General features: G+C 50.3%; 1 long non-coding RNA gene across 1 annotated transcript; it reads left to right on the plus strand.

Moving 5' to 3' along the window:
- The first annotated feature begins 2,744 nt into the window (after positions 1-2,744).
- On the plus strand, positions 2,745-8,534 carry LOC115276519. The gene is made up of 3 exons (XR_003901977.1): positions 2,745-3,147; positions 3,463-3,600; positions 8,366-8,534. It is a non-coding gene; the product is annotated as an uncharacterized LOC115276519 (long non-coding RNA).
- Positions 8,535-12,962: the final 4,428 nt, after the last annotated feature.

Consider the following 12,962-nt stretch of genomic DNA (forward strand, 5'->3'; position numbering starts at 1 on the left):
TCAATTTTGAGAGACAGAGAGAGACAGCGTGAGCAGGAAGGGTCAGAGACAGAGGGAGACACAGAATCCAAAGACAGGGTCCAGGCTCTGAGCTAGCTGTCAGCACAGAGCCCAACGCAGGGCTCAAACCCACAAACCACATGATCATGACCTGAACCGAAGTTGGACGCTTAACCGACTGAGCCACCCAGGCGCCCCTCACAATTTTGTTTTTGTACCCATTAAGCTGGTTCCCTATCATCGATCGGTCTGCTTTCCAGTTTCAAAATTATCCCGTTTTCTTTGCCATTGTCGTATTTTAAGAATTCCTTTTCTGCCATTTTAAAGGAGTTGCAGGAGGGAGCAGAGATAAATGTGTGTTTGATCTGCCATCTCTAACCAGATACCCTGGCTCTTCTTTTTTCATTATATTTAATTCTTTTTGATATTTCCCAGAACTTCTTAGTCATTTTAATCACAGCTGTTTTGTAGTCTCTGCCTCCTGGGTCTGCCGTGTGGGGTTGTGGCCAGGACGAGGGTGAGCCAAACCTACCTTGTTTTTATCGTAAATTCTCTCAGATGACTGCTACTGTCTTGTAATTTTTTCTTTGTGAAGCTCATCTGCAGGGACCTTTGTCAGTGTGAGCCCCGGCAGCCTGGGTTGAGGTCAAGGCCCTGTGGTGAGTGTGCACATTTGTTTCTGCCCGTGCCCGCCCCTCCCTGCATCTCTAGCCAGCATCTCCATCCCTCCATCCGGAGACCCCCGTTGGTGTTAAGTTCTTGCTTTCAGAGTCTCCAGAACACACTGGGAAGCGGGGCAGTGTAAATTCAAATCCCCAAACCCCTTGAGGCTTAAGTCCGTGGTTACAAATTCCCAGAGCAGCCTGTGTCCCACTGTAAGCCCGGATGAGCGTCTCTCGTGATCTGTGGGTGTGGGAGCAGAGAGTGGTTTTCTTGTTTGGTTGTTTTGAATCCTCGTCTCTCTCTCTTTTCACGGAGACTGTAACTCTGGAGAGTCTGGCTTTGAGGTGGGTCTCATTTACAACTCCTTGCTTTGTGGAGCCCAAAGCCTTATTGCTAGTCCCCGCGGGGGCTGTAAATCCAATCTCCAGGCTGCCGAGACCCACAGCCCTGCCCACCTGGTGCGGCCAGCCCTGGCCCTCCTGATTCCTGCTCTGGTTTTCAGCGACTTCTTTGTTTTTGTCCCTGGGGGGTTCCCTTCCGTTCCTGCAAGCCCAGCCATGCATTTAGAAGGATGTTTGTTATATTTCCACCACCAGAGCCAAACAGCATTTCGTAGCAAGGGGGTTTTCTGCTGCATAACTCAAAATTCTGCTAGAGATGGAGGCCTGTGTTGTTTTGTTTGTTTCCAACCTCTTTCTTCCTCGTCTCTCGGAACACCCGACAGCCACGCAGCGAGAGAGGCCTGCGAATGTCCAGGAAACGAAGGAGAAGGGCCATGTTTCTGCCTCACTGGTGATTTTTGCCAAAGGCCACGGAAAAGCTGAGTCAGGGTTCCAGTGGTGGTGCTGCTATTTGGAGCAGGAGTCTCAGAGAACATTCGAGACCCGTCCTGGGCTGGACTCAACCTACCGTGGGCACCAGCGGATGTCCAGCCAGGCCGCCCGGGGGGTCTTGCCCCCCAGCCACACACCCGCTCAGGAGCTCCCTCTCCCCCCTCCTGCGCGCTGCTGTTTCCAGCTCTCATCGGGGTTTGCCGTGGCTGCTTGCTTGCTGCCTGCGCCCCCCCCCCCCCCCCCCCCCCCCCCCCCCCCCCCCCCCCCCCCCCCCCCCCCCCCCCCCCAGGCACCTCCCACCCCCACGTGCACTCCTGGGCCAGGCCCTGTTGTTTTCTGTCTCTAGCATCCTCGCGGTAACAGCGCAAACACGCGAGGCGTTTGGTGAATGTGTGTCTAATGTGCGAATGAGCAAGCTAGCTTCCCACGCAACCAGCTCCAAACTCTGACTTTGGATTTTACACAATTAGAGCAGCTGTTACGGCCCCATCGCGAAGGCCAGCCTTAGCCTCCCCCCTGCCTGATGGACACCATCGGAGATGTAGGAGCAGAACTATCCTCTGGCGTTTCATTAGGGCAGCCGCAGGTCTTTTGGGATGAAATGGACCCTAATTTGCCCACCTCCCAGCTCGATGCTGTTCTGCCTGGAGGGGAGGGGAGGAGAGGGTCACTGACTCCTCCTCCTGCCTTCCCCTCCCCCTCTCCTGAGTAACTGGGGTTCCAGTGCCCCAAGTTTGGGAAGAGAGGTCTCTTGGGCGCATGTCTTCCCAAACCTGAGTCCCTTGGCTGTCGGAGTAGGTGGATGAAAATGAGTGCAGTCACGGACTCACAGCGAGGGCACAAAGCACCCCCCTCCCAGATCTCTCTCTGATGAAGCCACGCTCTGAAGGGACGTGCCCAAAGTCACAGGAGGCAGGGGCTCAGGCTGCCCTAGCCGCCAAGCGAGTCCTTGAAATGTGGCCAGTCTGAATGTGGATGTGCTGGAAGTGTGAAGCACGAGCCAGATTTCAGACTTTGAAGTACGGGGGAAAATATATATCCCGGTAATAATTGTAATATTTGTGACATGTCAAAATCATAATATTGTGGATATGCTAGGTTAAATACAAATAGTATTAGAATGAATTCCACCAGTTTCTTTTTACTTGGATTTAATGAAGCGGCCAGAAAATTTAAATTATCTTTGGGGGTTGCGTTTGTGACGTCACTCCTATTTCTATAGGCTGTTAGCCGCGCAGGGGCGGGGCCTCGCCTGCTGTGCCCGCCCCCGAGCCGGAGGCCAAGAATTCTGCGCTGAACGAATGAATGAATGAGCGCTCATTCAACACCGCTTGGCACTGGCTTATAAATGAAATAGTTCACTTAGGCCGGGAACTGTTTTCTCCATCATCCTCCACCTTCAGATGTCTGTCCTTTTCCTGAGATGCACATTCATGGGTTCACGAAGACTTCGGGAACCGACCCCGTCTTAATTTGGGGTCCCTTGAAAGCAGAGCGTGAGCTGAGTGACCCCAGGAGGCAGGGAAGCAGAGGTCCGAGGAAGAACCACCTGGGTATCCTGCCCTGCCGTAGGCAAAGGAGGGACTTATTCAACCAGGAACTCTGGAAGCGAACAGAATGCCTCCCAGAATTGTCACCCCGAAGACGGGAGGTGGGCACATCTGTCCCCTGGCTCCTGTCCTCCACTGAAGAAGGGGGGGCGGGGCTTACTCTCCTGCACTTTTGAGCTATGCTAGCGACTTCAGGAGACAGCACTCGTGTGAGGTGGCACCCTCATTAGCACGAGTCGGGACTGTCCACCTCATTGCACCAAAGAGAGTTCATAATTGTTACATCAATAGATAAAGATCGGCAGCTGAGTGTAAGGGCTGTGCGTAGGCAGGAAGGGCTACGGCTCGTGGGCAGTTTCTGGAAAGCTAGCTGAACACTTGCTGGTTTGTTAGTCATGCGCTCGTTCATTCAACAGCTTCTTGCACGGCATCCTTCTTGTGTGGCATCTCCTGGTGAGGCCTGGCCCACCCCCAGAAAGGACGACAGAATGAACGAGAGGGATAAGGATGCCATTATATCAACCTCGGGCTACCTTTTCCAAATCACGAATTAGGTAAATCACAAGCTTCAATCCTTTCATCGTCCTTGGTAACAAAGTACTGATTCTGAATCCTCGGGTGACCAGCACTCAAGGCCTCTGAGAAGGGCTCAGCCTCTTCTGGGGTCGAGGAAGACTTAGAAATTAACCGTCCCCCCCCGCATCCCATCCTGCCTTCCTGCATTCCCTCATCCTGCAGACCCTGCGTGCCCGCTTGGTGCCAGGCTCTGTGGTGCGGCGGTGAGCGAGAGGGAGCCCCTGCACTCATGATCTCACAATCTAAAGGGAGAGAAGGGGTCCCCCTTGCAGCGAATCTGGAGGCAGGCTCCAAGCCCCAGGAGAGGAGGGAGGGCGGCGTCCTGCTAGGTCTTGGAAAGCCTTCTGGAGGGGGTGCAACCAAACATTCACCCCAAGGCCTCTGGGCCCCAGATGTGAGTGGCTGGCACAGACGGGTCCTGGCCAAACCCCATAACTGGCTGCTTGGCAGAGGACATTGGCAAACCCAGGCTGACTCTGGGCTATTTGCATATCATTTGCATCAATCTGCATACATGGTGGCACAGCCTGGTCTCTTATGCATTTAAATTGCAAGTTATTTGTCTCTCTTTGAAAGCTCTCATTTTCCCCCAAGGGGCATGGGTTCCATTTCCCCTACTTACCCTTATAAAGACTGGTGAGTTTGCCCAGCCTGATGCCAAGCGGTAGATTTTGATGGAATATATGCTTTTTATTCTGGACTTCAGAGTACTTTATTTTGAAGGGTCCCATAACCACCTGGTGAAGAGAAGAGGGTTAGGCATGTGTACCGTCGGTGCCATATAGGGAAACTGAGGCAGAGAGCGTTTTGTTTTTTATTTAGTTTATTTTATTTTGTTTTTAATTTTTAATGTTTATTTATTTTTGAGAGAGAGACAGAATGTGAGCAGGGGAGGGGCAGAGAGAGAGGGAGACACAGAATCCGAAGCAGGCTTCAGATTTGGAGCTGTCAGCCCAGGGCTCGATGCAGGGCTCGAAACCACAATCTGTGAGATCACGACCTGAGTGAAGTCGGCCGTCCAAGCAATGGAGCCACCCGGTGCCCCTCGTTTTGTTCTTTTAAAGGGAGGTGCCCAGTGTCACTTGCCATGCTGGGGGGAAGTCCATGATTAGGGGTCTGATCCCCTGTTGAGAGGGACTTTCGAGGTCATCTCTTAGTGGAAGGACGTTCAGAGAGGGGCAGGGACTTGCCCAAGCCACACGACTGATTCAAAATGCAGCCCGTGTCCCACAGCCCTGCCTGAAAGCCGTGGGCCCCGCTGCCAAGGTATTTGGGCTTCTGTGTTCAGTGGCCTTGCTTCATCGGACGACACCTTCCCTTAAATACCAAGTATTTCGATTTCTGCCTATTTGGGTTGCTGTTTAAGCCTCGTGAGTGAGTGTCACCCAGCCCAACACACCCCATTTAATCGGGACCTGACTTAGCTCAGACATGAGCTAGCAGGAATCCTCGCTGCTGCCCTTACTGGCGACTTTCTACGGTGCAGACAGCGTGCGTCAGGCCATCCCAGAGGGCACGGGCCCCTCCCTACACCTGGCAGGTGCACATGACTGTGCAGACCAAACCTGTGGACCTCAGCTTGTATTTTAAAATGTATCGATGGAATAGGGTGGGAACGTACTCAAGGTCAATACTGGATCTAGCTGACTGTCCCGTCATTTGGGGAACTTACTTAGAAGAGGATCGTGTAACTCACTGCTGATAATGTTCCCATTGATGGAGTACTTTATCATGTGCAGGCATGGTGCTGGGCTTTTACTCCGGTTGTTTCCATTCTTCATCCTGCAAGACAGAGGGGGTGTTCTTGTGATACAAGTGAGGCCACTGAAACTCAATGAGATAAAGGGTGTTTTCAACAAAGGATCAGGCTCGAGGCTCACCATCAGGGGTAGCTGGCTCCAGACCACAGTGAAAGGGCCTGCACTGCCCACGAAACCGTATCACTTCCAATGTCAAGTCTAAAACGAGACCTAACATGAGCACTAACTTCTGAGTCTTAGGCACCATAATGTGGTGATTTATGAAGCACAGACTTGCTGGTCGTGGAGGAGTGGCTTTGATCAGATTAACCTTTTGCTAGTGATTGTTACAAAATCTGGACCAATATATAAAACAGATTTGTCTGGAACTACAAGAGGGTGACTCAAACCAGGCAGAGACTGGAGGAGACATGTCCCTTGAAATACGGAAACCATCCTGATGAGAGACACATTTATCTGGCTTTTCTGGAAGGCATTCTCTAGTTTCTGTAGTGCTTAGCGGAATAGAACACAAGCAGAAAGCGGAAACCTTATTAGCTGAACAGTAGGAAATTAGAGTTTAGGGCCTCTAGAGAGGCTGGGAATTGGGAGAGAGAAATCCCAGAAAAGAGAAACACAGAGGAAGGAACCACCCCTCCCCACAAATCCTTGGCTGACTCTGGCATGGGTCCTGACTCCAAGGGGGAAACACAAATGGGAGACTGAAAATGCTGAGCAGAGATTTCTGCAGCTGCTTGGCATTGGTGAAACAGATTTCCTAGTTCAAGTTTCACCAAGTAGAGTGGTCTGTTAAACACACCTGGTTATTCAAGGAGATTCTGGGAGACCATTACTGAGAAGCAAACCTATCCTAACAAAGTCGAACACCAAGCCTCCACAAGACCAAGGGTAAGGGCCAACAACGTAATACAATGATGTGCAAAATTCTGCAGAGGAAGATAACATAATCCAGAATTGCTACATTGTATCACATAATGTCCAGCATAAAATTAAAAATTACTAGATATGGGATGAGGCAGAAAAATTTGACACAGACAAGATTTTTAAAGATTTTGCTTTATTTTTTATTAAAAATTGTTCTGATGTTTTAAAAAATTTTTCTTAACATTTTTAATTTATTATTGAGAGACAGAGAGGGACAGATCATGAGCATGAGAGGAGCAGAGAGAGAGGGAGACACAGACTCTGAAGGAGGCTCCAGATTCTGAGCTGTCAGCATAGAGCCCAAAGTGGGGTTCAAACTCAGAAACCATGAGATCATGACCTAAGCCAAAGTCGGAAGTTTAACTGACTGAGCCACCCAGGCCACCCTGTTTTAATGTTTTTTTTTAAAGTTTATATTTTGAGAGACAGATCATGAGCAGGGGAGGGGCAGAGAGAGAGAGAGAGACAGAGACAGAGACAGAGAAAGACAGAGAATCTGAAGCAGGTTCCAGACTCTAAGCTGTCAACATGGAGCTCAATGCGGGGCACGAACCCATGAAGCGACATCATGACCTGAGCCAAAGTCAGATGCTCAAACAACTGAGCCACTCAAGTGCCCCTTTATTGTTTATTTAAAATGTTTTATAGTATTTATTTTGAGAGAGAGAGAGAAGGACACCATGAGGGGGAAGGGGCAGAGAGAGAGGAGAGACAGAGAGACAGAGAACTGAAGCAGGCTCTGTACTGTCAGCACAAAGCCTGATGTGGGGCTTGAGCCATGAACTGTGAGATCATCATGACCTTAGCCGAAGTCAGACACTCAACTGACTGAGTCACTTAGTGCCCCATTAAAATATTTTATTATTTTATTTTGTTTTTGTTTTTAATGTTTTATTAATTTTTGAGACAGAGAGAGACAGAGCATGAGATGGGGAGGGGAAGAGAGAGAGGGAGACACAGAATCCAAAGCAGGCTCCAGCTCTAAGCTGTCAGCACAGAGCCTGATGCGGGGCTCAAACCCACAAACCATGAGATCAAGACCTGAGCCAAAGTTGGATACCTAATTAACTGAGCCACCCAGGCGCCCCAGGATCAAGCAGGCTTAACACGCATTTGATTGGAGTCCCAGAGGAGGAAAGAGAGATAATAGGCCAGAAAAAAAGGAAATATTAGTGGAGAATGTTCTAATTTTGAAAATACAATCAACGGGGCACCTGGGTGGCTCAGTCAGTTAAGCCTCCGGCTTCGGCTCAGGTCGGATCTCACGTTTGTGGGTTCAAGCCCCATGTCAGGCTCTGTGCTGACAGCTAGCTCAGAGCCTGGAGCCTGCTTCCGGTTCTGTGTCTCCTTCTCTCTCTGCCCCTCCCCCTCTCATGCTCTGTCTCTCTGTGTATCCAAAATAAATAAAAACATTAAAAAAAAAAAGAAAATACAATCAAGGAAGTTCAGTAAGCCTCAATCATAAATACAAAGAAGACCATAGTTCGGCGTATCATGGTCAGATGGCTGAAAACTAACAGTCAAGAGAGAATCTGGGAGGCAGCTGACCAAAAAAAAGCAACAACATAAAAAAACAACCCAAAAAACCCAAGACAATTACGCACAGAAGAACAATGACGTGAAAGACAACAGACTTCTCACAAAAACAATGCAAGTCAGAAGACAATGGAACAATACCTTAACGACAAAAGGAAAAAAAAATCCTTGAATTTAGAATGTTATCAGTCAAATATCTTCCCAAATGGAAAAAGTTTTTTTTTTTAATTCTTGAATAAATAAAAGCAGATGGGGCGCCTGGGTGGCTCAACTGGTTGAGCGTCCAGCTCTTAATTTCAGTTCAGTTCATGATCTCACGGTTGTGAGATCAGTTCCGCATTGGGTGAGAGCCCTGCTTAAGATTCCCAGTCTCTCTTCCTCTGCCCACCCTCTATCACCCCGCTGCCCTCTTTCTCTCAAAAAAAAAAAAAGGCAGAGTAAAGATCCGTATGATAAGAAATGCTAAAGAAAGGTTTTTAGGTCTAAGGAAAATTTCTTACCAGATCGAATTTCACACTTGCAGGGGGGAAAATAACGCTGGTGATGGTAAAGACGTGAGTGGACATGGAAGACAATTTTTCTTTTCTGAACTTCCTTCAAAATGACAGGCTCCTTAAAGCAAAAATACCAGTGCATTCTGGGATTCACAATACATAAAAGTGAAATAAATGACCACAATAATACAGAAGACAGGAGAGGAAAAAATAAAATTCTGCTTTGGTCAAGTTCTTACAGAACACATGAAGTAGTATTTTATTACTGAAAGGGAAACTGTGATTGAGAACACATAGTGTAACCCCTCCTAGAGCAACCAGAGGTATAAAGAGCGATGGCTAAGAAGTCAACAGATGAGACAGAAGGGAATATTTACAAATACTTCCTTAGTCCAGCGGAAGACAGCAAAGGAGGCACAGAGAAGACCAACAGGTAACAAATCACAAGATGATAGGCATAAACCCACCTTGCACACCAAGAAGCACATTTAACGTAAAAGTACTAGGCACTCCAACTGAGAGGCAGATACTGTCAGACTCGATTTTAAAAATAGTCGTGTCTGAGTTCTGGATCTGCACGTGGGACAATTAAATGAAGCTGTGTGTGTGTCAATGCCCCGAGCCCAGTGCCTGGCCCACAATCGGTGCTTCTTTTTTTTAATGTTTTTTAAAAATATATTTATTTTTGAGAGACAGAGAGAGACAGCGTCAGCAGAGGAGGGGCAGAGAGAGAGGGAGACACAGAATCCAAAGCAGGCTCCAGGCTCTGAGCTAGCTGTCAGCACAGAGCCTGATGCGGGGCTCGAACTCATGAACTGTGAGATCATGACCTGAGCCGAAGCCAGATGCTCAACTGACTGAGCCACCCAGGTGCCCCCACAATGGGTGCTTCTTAAGCAAAAGCTCCGAACTCTTGGTTTACAATCCCACTTTTCTGGAAGCCTGTCCTCGAGCTTCCTGTGGGGAGGCCCCACTGCACAGCGTCCTGCCCTGCTGAGCATCTGCCCACCTGGCCTTTGTGGCGCACCAGCTTCACACGGACAGGCCCTTCTCACTGGCAGCTGCGTGTGAGTTGTTTGTCCCTGTTCGGGAGCAGGGAACGGCCTTCCTCCTTTCCCAGCTCCAAAGCGGCAGGGGAGGGGAGGTGAAGGCACAAACAAATAGAGCATCAAAGGGCTGGGGTCCGAGCTTGTGCCCGTGTGTCTGCCTCACGCTGCCCAGTGCCCACTCCTCCCCTGGACACTGGGGCCAGGAGTCTGCCTACCAGTGTCCGGCGCCCCATCACTGGAGGAGCTCCCACTGTCTGGCCTGTAAGGCCAGCCCCTGTTGTCCCCCAGCTCTCGCCGGCCAAGCCAGGGCCCCCTTTGGTTAACAGGCCGTGGTGCCTAAGAGCAAGGCAGTGTCGTGGGGCTGGAGCAGGACGAGGTGCCTCAGGCTTTGTCAGCCAAGGTGGGTCTTGGTTACCGCTTGCTCCTTGGTGGTCTTTGTGGGCAAGGAAAGGGGGCCCAGGGGACCTGAATTCAGAGCCTTGAGAACCAGAGTGCAGTTTCTAGCACCTTCCCCATGGCCAGTCCATGAGTCTCCCCCTTCTCCAAATCCCCGGTTGATACCCTTCCTCCCCACGAGGGTAATCTGTGTTTACCCCGATGGCTAACACCGCCACAGACCATTTGTACCTGTTTTTGTGGTTTCTATGAAACACTTCTTTTGCACATGGTGTCTGGGAGCTTCAGCTGTCTTGTTGTGGATGACTGTAGAGGGTCCGTCTTGAATGTGGGCTGGTTATCATCGTACGGACAGTCTACAATTCATGTATCCTGCCTTGTCTACAGCTGCAAGACGGTTGGATTCATTCCCTTTTTTTTTTTTTAATGTTTATTTACTTTTTTTGAGAGAGAAAGAGGAAAACAGAGTGTGAGTAGGGGAGGGGCAGAGAGAGAGGCAGACACAGAATCCAAAGCAGGCTCCAGGCTCTGAGCCATCAGCACAGAGCCTGATGCAGGGCTTAAATCCACGAACCTGATCATGACCTGAGCAGAAGATGGACGCTCAACCGACTGGGCCACCCAGGCACCCCTGAATTCATTCCATTTATGGCGATGACCAGTAGTGTCACTGAGAATTTTCCGAGTCATGTCCTTGGGTGAAGTCACGGAATCACTTCTGTTGGGTCTCTGCCCAGGGGCGGAAGTGGTGGGTCCGAGAACAGGGCCTGTGTGGTTTGAGCAGACCCAGCCCAGGCTTCCCAAGATGGCTTTGCCACTTCACATTTCCGTTGGCTGTAAGGAGTTCCAGGTGCTCCCCGAGTCCGCCAACACTCAATTCTGTCAGCCGTCTTCGCTTTGGCCGTGCTGGGCTCTGAACTGGTAGGCCACTGTGGTCCTAATTTGTGTTTCCCGTGAGGAATCATGACGCTGAGCACCTTGTCGGGCATTTGCGGGTCATTTGGATATTCCCTTGTCAGGTGCTTTAATTCAAGTGTCCCCCCGCCCCCATTTTTTTTCTTGAGTTGACTGCCTATTATTGATTTCAAAGGCCAGTCTTGTCTGCCCCACAAACTCAAAGCCACAGTGGTCGGGCCATGTTTGAACCGTGGCTGGTGACAAGCTTTCAAACAAAAGACGGGATACGTCTCATAAAATTAATCTGATTTGAATTGATTTTGTATTCGATTGATCAACTCGTCTTGGTCTTATGGCTGTTTAAGAGCTACAAGGAATTTATGCCTCGTTTTTCGTTCTTACGTGTTTAAGTAACAACACGGTAAGAATCATTCGGGGCAACCATGGTAACCCATGTTTATCTCCTCTTGGTAAACAGGAGGAGATTTTCAAAACACATCTCCAATCTGGTGACCCCCCCTGCTTAATGCGTCTCGGAGGATCAGGCTCCTGAGCCTGGCCCGCCGGCCCCCCAGGCTCGCCTCCCCACTGCCCCTGTTCTCCTGGGGCAGGCGTGGCCTCTGACCTCTCACAGCCCGTGGTCGGTCTGCGCAGGCCCCCAGGTCTTGCTGCCCCCTGTGGGGCCACCACCCATGGCCTCCCCCTTGGATTAGAGTGAATTTCCCCCTCCGACCCTCAGCTTAATTATCAGTCCTCAGGGAATCCCTCACTATGGCCTTGAAGCACACACTCCTGGCTGTACCTCGTCCTTCTGGGCATGATCTTAAAATCTGCATACTCTCATAACCTATCCATAATCTCACAAACTGCAATTTTCCATGTACTTGTGGGAATCTTTCCTCCTTAGATTGCAAGTTCCAGGAAGGCAAATAGTGTCTTTTTCTCGCCGTGTTTCCCTAGTGTCTGTGCCAGAGGACTCAATGGATGTTTGTTGAATGACTTACTGATCTGAGCTGTGTAACCCTCTCACTGGATTGATGCTGCAAGGCCGGGAAGGCCCAAGGTCACGTGCAGGGAAGGCCCGGGCAGAGCTCTTCATGTCCAGTCTCATGGGATGTGAAAGAAAGTCGTCTTTGGCCAGCAACATAGGGGCCAGTCCCATCCGTAAGGATAATCTAGTCCAGGGGTGTCTTGGTGGCTCAGTCAGTTGGGCGTCTGACTCTTGATTTCGGTTCAGATCATGATCTCACAGTTTGTGGGTTCAAGCCCCATGTCAGGCTCTGCACTGATAACACAGCCTGCTTGGGATCCTCTCTGCCCCCCCACCCCCCGCCTGTGCTCTCTCTCTCAAAATAATTAAAAAAAAGGATAATCTAGTCCAATTCCTTTGTGTTTCAAGTGAGGAATTCAAGCATGAAAGAGAGGATAGGGATTGTCTAGAGTCACACGTGAGGCAGAACGTGGCGGGTCTGGGACCCACTTGTCTGCCCTTGGGCACGCCTGGCACTGCTCTGAACCCGCCCAGAGGCAGGAGGCCGCGGGGTGGGGGTGGGCTCACTGTTCCAGCATCCTGACCGAGAGCCTCCGCGGATGGCCGGCTTCCCCCACGCCGTGCAGACAGGACACTGATGGCAAAGGCTTCCCTTGTTTTCCTCCCGAGCCCCTTCCAGTCTTATGGGGTCGCACTGACTTCCTGTCTACGGGAAGGTGGGAGAGGAGAGGAGTGTTCTGGAACAAAGATGGGGATGCTCACCGCAAGACAGAAAGGACAATTCAGTGGGGAAGACTCCAGGTGCCCGGCAAGCGCCCCCCGGTCCCTGGCCCGTGGTCTGGACGCCCCGATGGGCAGAATCCCACACAACTCTCTTAACCCTTTCCAGGGCAGAAGCAGATGACATTTTTTTCTTTTTCTTTTCCTTCCTTTCCTTTCCTGTCCTGTCCTTTCCTTTCCTCTTTCTCTCTTTCTCTCTTTCTTTCTTTATATATAGAGAGGGAGGCAGAATCAGAAGCAGGGTCCAGGCTCTGAGCCATCAGCACAGAGCCCAACATGGAGCTCGAACCCACAAACCATGAGATCGTGACCTGAGCTGAAGTCAGACTTAACCGACTGAGCCACCCAGGAGCCCCAAAGATGACATTTTCTAATCGAAATTTTTATTGCGTGAATTGTAGGTTGACCCACAGTGGTAAGAACGAAAACCCAGAGATCCCAGGTACCCTGCCCCAGTTGCTCCGGACAGAACGTTCTAGCAAAACCGCAGGGCAGTGTCACTGCTGGGGCAGG

This window comes from Suricata suricatta, chromosome 13 (assembly GCF_006229205.1).
Source record: "Suricata suricatta isolate VVHF042 chromosome 13, meerkat_22Aug2017_6uvM2_HiC, whole genome shotgun sequence".
NCBI classification, from domain to species: domain Eukaryota; kingdom Metazoa; phylum Chordata; class Mammalia; order Carnivora; family Herpestidae; genus Suricata; species Suricata suricatta.